The following is a 6,863-nucleotide window of genomic DNA, read 5'->3' on the forward strand; positions in this document are numbered from 1 at the left end:
TGATCAATCTTGTCCTTTAGATAAGTGATCGCACAGTCCTCTGTTAGATATCATGCTGACAATTCTATGGAATAATTTGTCTAGCATTTGGTTTCTCGATCTCCGATTCACTTGACATAGAACTTAATCGAACACATCAATTCAGTTCTGACCAGGCCCGACACATAAGTCAAATCAAATCATCGAGCGGCCGAGATATCGCTTTTACTCTCTTGGGATAAAAGTAACAGATAAACTTTGACTTATATGCATTTACTTATTCATTAATCAACTATACATAACAATGCGTTTTATAACACCGAGTTACTAATGTGTTTTCGCATTATCAATGTACAACCAATTAACAAATAACAAACCATATATCTAGGTTTTAAGACTATATGATATTATCGTCTTGCGATCACCCTTTTATATCATATTCCATAAGGTGATTCCAGCAAGTGCGGGTTTGTTCCAATGCTCAAAACTAGTTCATAAGCACTCATGAACGTTGCAGCAACCCTTTGCTATATCTAATACCATTTAGACAATCTACACACCAATTCATGACAATCTTCATTCATATCTACTTCCAACATATGAACGATTGTGGACAATTTGAACAATTTGATTATTCTTAATAAATTCAATTATTCTGGAAGTCAAAACATGCAAAATGAAACAATAGTTAAACAATTAACATAAGACAGTAACATTACTCATAAATAATACTCTTTTATTTAATCATCAAATGTTAATTGCATTTATCTATTACACGTTTCTACTACTATCTAATCTATACTAATATCATCCTTCAGCCCAATACTCCTAGCATGCTGCAAGTGCTTAACCCTACTCAGTCCCTTCGTAAGCGGATCTGCTGGGTTATCGTCTGATGATATCCTCTTCACTACGATTTGTCCTTCTTCTACACGATGTCTAATAAAGTGATATTTTCTGTCGATGTGTCGAGATCTACCATGATCCCTTGGTTCCTTGGTCAAGGCAACCGCTCCTTCATTATCACAGAAAATCTCCATGGGCTCCTTTATGGCAGGTACAACTCCAAGATCACCGATGAAGCTTTTCAACCATATTGCCTCCTTTGACGCTTCGCTCGCTGCAATGTATTCTGATTCGCACGTTGAATCAGCTACGGTTTCCTGCTTGGAACTTTTCTAAGTTACTGCTCCTCCATTCAGGGTAAAGACCCAGCCCGACTGCGAACGGTAATTGTCCCTGTCGGTCTGAAAGCCGGCGTCACTATACCCTCGCACCTTCAAGTCATCACTCCCTCCGAGGACTAAGAACCATTCCTTCGTCCTCTGAAGGTACTTAAGGATATTCTTCACCGCGATCCAATGGGCTCTGCCAGGATTCCCTTGATATCTGCTAACCATGCTCAAAGAAAAGGCTACATCAGGGCGAGTACAAGTCATAGCATACATGATTGAGCCAACTACGGAAGCGTATGGTACTCGGCTCATTTCTACTATTTCAGCTTCGGTACTCGAACTTTGAGTCTTACTCAACTTGGCATTACTTTGTATCGGTAATTCTCCCTTCTTCGAGTTTTCCATACTAAAACGTTTTAGTACCTTATCTAAGTAAGTGTTCTGACTAAGTCCTATTAGTCTCTTACTTCTCTCTCTTACTGAAACGACCCAAAAATACGACCCAAAAATTTCATTTTTCAATATAACCAAAAACCATAAATCTGAGTATCATATCATAAAACCACACACTATGTATCTCAACCATAGTAAAAATACTATGAGGAAAACTGTATCATAACTATAACATATCAAAATCAAGAAACTGAATCAACTCCCAGGATGAAAACTGAAGTTGTGGTGTGTGCGATGCCATCATCCCGAGCTCTTCCCTTTGCTTGCGGAAGTACCTGAAACCAAAACTGAAACTGTAAGCACGAAGCTTAGTGAGCTCCCCCAAACTACCACATACCATACAATACATATAAAACACATACTAGGCCTTGCCCACTGCATCGGACTGAAGTTCGGAACTAGCTGCATCGGACCAAAGTCCGGAACTGACTGCATCGGACCGAAGTCCAGAACTAACTGCATCGGACCGATGTCCGGAACTGACTGCATCGGACCTAAGTTCGGAACCAACTACATCGGACCGAAGTCCGGAACTGACTGCATCGGACCGAAGTCCGGAACTACTCATCATAGCATGGCATAACACATAGCAACTAACATAAACACACATATTGCATTCTGCATCGGACCATAGTCCGGAACATATAACACACAACGTGCTTGAATCACGGAGACATCAAGCATACTGAACTACTGCTTCGGACTGAAGTCCGGAACTGATACTAACTAAATGGGCCGGCATTGTGGCCGTAGACCCGTTCCTATTGGAAGGAAACTCACCTCGTGAACTGGCTGCTGTGTATATGGCTCTGAAAGCTATCTGCTGCTGCTCCGGTATCTCCCCGGCTACAAGTCCATAAACACACTCAATCAATGCTAATCACTGCACTGGGGTAAAATGACTCTTTTACCCTTGGTCAAAGTCAACTCTCCTGATAAAAGTCAACTCTCCTGGTCAAAGTCAACCCACAGTTGACCTGACTCGCCGAGTTGGGCCGCCAACTCGCCGAGTCCCTATTCTCACTTCTCGACCCTACTCGCTGCTACTCGTCGAGTATGGCATCAACTCGACGAGTTCCCTTTCGAATAAAAAACTTAGGCAATCTGCATCCGACTCGCCGAGTCATATGAAAAACTCGACAAGTTGTTCTTCGAGCTAAGAAGATTCCCTTGGACTCGCCGAGTTGTATGAACAACTCACCGAGTCCCTCCATTACTGGTTCTGACCTCAAACTCGCTGATTCCACTCTACCACTCACTGGTCCTACTCGGCATCACTCGAAAAGGGAAAATCGAGGACTCTCGACTCGACTCGCCGAGTCGTTCTTCCGACTCGCCGAGTCGCTTGCATGCAACAACTCAAAACTCGATTCTGCTTGAATCCAGTGTATAGAACTTATAGATCTGGACTCCCTTAACTCGATTGGCACGTAAAGATTCTATCTTTCCGTGCCCATATGCATCCATGAAGATAAAATAGCTCAAAAGGCATAATAAAGGCTAGATCTAGGGTTTTCATGCAAAGTATCTTCAAAAAGGCAATAGAACCGGGCTCTACAACTCCTAAATGAACAGATCCAAGGATATCTCGATCTACTAAGGCATCCACACGATCATAAGGCTTGAGAAGGCATAAAACTATTACTAGAAGAGTTCCAATGGAAATTTGAAGCATAAAAGGGAGGGAATCCGAAGAATACCTCAATGGATTATGATTTGCCCTTGAATCCTTGCTCTACACTTCTTCCCTTAGCTCCTTTCTTCTTCTTCTTCTTCAAGCCTTCAAAATATCACACAATAACACTTAAATCACTCAAGAACGGATTAGGGTTTTCTCACAGCTCTCTGAGGGTGAAGGAGGCGAGATTGGGGCTATAAGGTGGCTTAAATAGTGAGCAACCCGGGGATTTAGGGTTTCTTCCAGACAGGCAGACTTGCCGAGTCCCGAATATGGACTCGCCGAGTCGCCGACTAACACGTGCTCGAAATCCCGTCCCTACTCGGCGAGTCAGGCTTTGAACTCGCCGAGTCCCTCTTGCAAACTTCAAAATAATTACCATGGAATCATCATACCGGAGACGGGTCGTTACACTTACTATCCTTATTCCTAAAATATAGGAAGCCTCTCCGAGGTCCTTCATAGCGAAGCACTTCCCGAGCCAGGACTTAACCTCCTGCAGAGTCGGGACGTCGTTTCCTATGAGTAGTATGTCATCGACATACAAAACGAGAAAGTTAACTATGCTCCCACTGGCTTTGACATATACACACGATTCATCTTCGCTTCGTACAAATCCAAACTCTTTGATTTTCTCATCGAAGCAAAGATTCCATCTGCGAGATTCTTGCTTAAGTCCATAAATGGACTTCTCAAGCTTACATACTCTATTCGGATGCTTCAGATCCACAAACCCCTCTGGCTGAGCCATGTAAACATCCTCAGCCAACTTCCCATTAAGGAAAGCGGTCTTCACATCCATTTGCCAAATCTCATAATCATGAAATGCGGCAATCGCTAGCATCACTCTAATAGATTTTATCTTCGCAACTGGTGAGAAGGTCTCATCATAGTCAACTCCGGGAGTTTGAGTAAAGCCCTTCGCAACCAATCGCGCCTTATTTGTGTGTACGTTTCCATCCACGTCGGTCTTCTTCTTGAAGATCCATTTGCACCCAACGGTCTTACGTCTGGGCACATTATCAACCAAATTCCAAACTTGGTTATCATACATGGATTGGATCTCGCTATCCATTGCCTCTTTCCATTTCGCAAACTCCGGGCCTGCCATGGCTTCCTTATAGCTATTAGGTTCATCAAGGTTTATTAGTGTACCATCACTAATATACGTGTCCCCTTCGGTAGTAATATGAAAACCATAAAACTGGGGTTGAACTCTAACTCTTTCGCTAAGAGGTAAGGATTCGTCAATCGGTTCAACCAGAGTTTCCTCCTTGGGTTGAGTGCCAGCGATAGAGGTTCCTTCATCTATCGATTCTTGAATCTCTTCAAGCTCGATTTGCCTCCCACTGTCTCCTTGGCTTATGAGTTCTCGCTCTCGAAAAAACTCCTCTCCTCGCAACAAAGACAACATTGTCCTTCGGTCTATAGAAGAGATATCCAAAGGATTTCTGTGGGTAGCCGATGAAAATACATCGCTCACTATGAGGTTCGAGCTTGTCGTGAGTATCTCGTCTTATGAAAACCTCACAACCCCAAACCTTGATATGTGCCAACGAGGGAGCTTTCCATGTTCACATCTCGTGAGGTGTTTTGGCAACCTTCTTAGTAGGGACTCGGTTAAGGATATGGGCGGCAGTCTCTAAGGCATACCCCCAAAAGGAGATAGGTAGTGAAGCACGACTCATCATAGAGCGAACCATGTCCAACAAGGTTCGATTACGCCTTTCTGCCACACCATTCAATTGTGGTGTCCTAGGTGGCGTCAATTGTGAAACTATTCCACACTCCTTAAGATAATCGTGGAATTCAAGACTTAGGTACTCTCCTCCTCGATTGGACCGAAGCATCTTGATTTTCCTGCCCAATTGATTCTCCACTTCATTCTTGAACTCTTTGAACTTTTCAAAAGTTTCTGACTTTTGCTTGATTAAGTAGATATACCCATATCTACTATAGTCATCGGTAAAAGTCACATAGAAGCGGTTCCCATCCTTCGTGGTTGATCTAAACGGTCCACATACATCGGTATGTATTAGGTCCAATAGACCCTCACCCCTTTCACACGTACTTGTAAAGGGTGACTTAGTCATCTTTCCAAGTAAACAAGACTCTCATGTGTCATCTTCCCTAAGGTCGAATGACTCCAACACTCCATCCTTTTGGAGTTGGGCTATGCGCTTCTTGTTGACATGTCCAAGACGACAATGCCACAAGGATGCTCTATCCATACCATTGGAAGAATCCATGCATAAAACATCATTTCCTAAGTTATCTACAATCATAACGGTTTCATAAATTCCATTACATGGTATAGCTTCAAAATAAAAGACACCATTTAGATAAGCCAAAATAGAACCATTCTCATTATTAAAAGAAAATCTAAAACCTTGTCTAAACAAACCATGAAATGAAATGATGTTTCTAGCCATTTCTGGCGAATAGCAACAATTGTTCAAATCTAAAGATAAACCATTCCTAAGAACTAAAGAATACACTTCAATCTTGATCACAGGCGACGATCTTCTGTTCCCCATGATTAGATTTATCCTTCCATGCTCCACATCCCTATTTCTTCTTAGTCCCTTCACATTAGAACAAATGTGGTAACCACAACCGGTATCAAGAACCCAAGAAATAGCATGAGATGAATCATTAGATTTAATTGTATAAATACCTGCGAAAGATAGCTTGATCTTTCCTTCCTTGATGGCTTGCAGGTACTCTGGGCAGCTTCTCTTCCAATGTCCTATCTTGTGGTAGTGGTGGCACTTTGCCTCCTTTTGGTTAGGGCAGGGTTTAGCAGGATCAACTTTGGTCCCACTAGAAGAGGCACCATCTCAGGGCTTAACATTGCGATGGTTCTTAGACAAAGCCTTCCTCTTCTTTCCACTTCCTTGTCCAATAGCCAAGACAGGAGCAGCGGGTGGATTGGTAGTTGGTGCAACAGACTTGTCCTTGAAGTTGCTCTCAGCGACCCTCAAGAGACCTTGGAGCTTGCTTAGGGTGACCTCTTCTTTGTTCATGTGGTAGGTCATCCTAAATTGATTGTAATTTGGAGGCAAAGAGTGAAGCACCATGTCGATCGCCAAGTCTTCCCCAAAGTCAACATTCAACTTGCGAAGACGGTCGACATACCTTTGCATCTTTTGCAGGTGCATGGTAAGAGACTCTCCATGACCCATCTTAGCGGAAATCATGTTAGTGAAAATCTCATAACGCTCTTGTCTCGCGTTTTGGTGGTATCTCTCCAACAAGTCTTGGTGCATTTCGTACGGGTACATGTCCTCATAGGACTTTTGGAATTCGGAGTTCATAGTGGCTATCATGATGCAATGTACCTTCGTTGCATCACGCTCGTGAGTTTCAAAAGCGGTCATTTCAGCCGGAGTAGCGATTTCAGGGTTGATTTTCTCGAGCTTCTCATCGAGGACATACTCCTTGTCCTCATAGCGAGCAATAGTGCGAATGTATCTTATCCATTGGCTAAAGTTCGTCCCATCGAAAGTGACCTTTTGACAAAGGCTCATCAATGTGAATGAACTAGCAGCAGCGTTGTTTGCGTTCGACATCTACAA

The sequence above is a fragment of the Lactuca sativa genome, chromosome 9 (genome assembly GCF_002870075.4).
Source record: "Lactuca sativa cultivar Salinas chromosome 9, Lsat_Salinas_v11, whole genome shotgun sequence".
In the NCBI taxonomy this organism is placed as follows: Eukaryota; Viridiplantae; Streptophyta; class Magnoliopsida; order Asterales; family Asteraceae; genus Lactuca; species Lactuca sativa.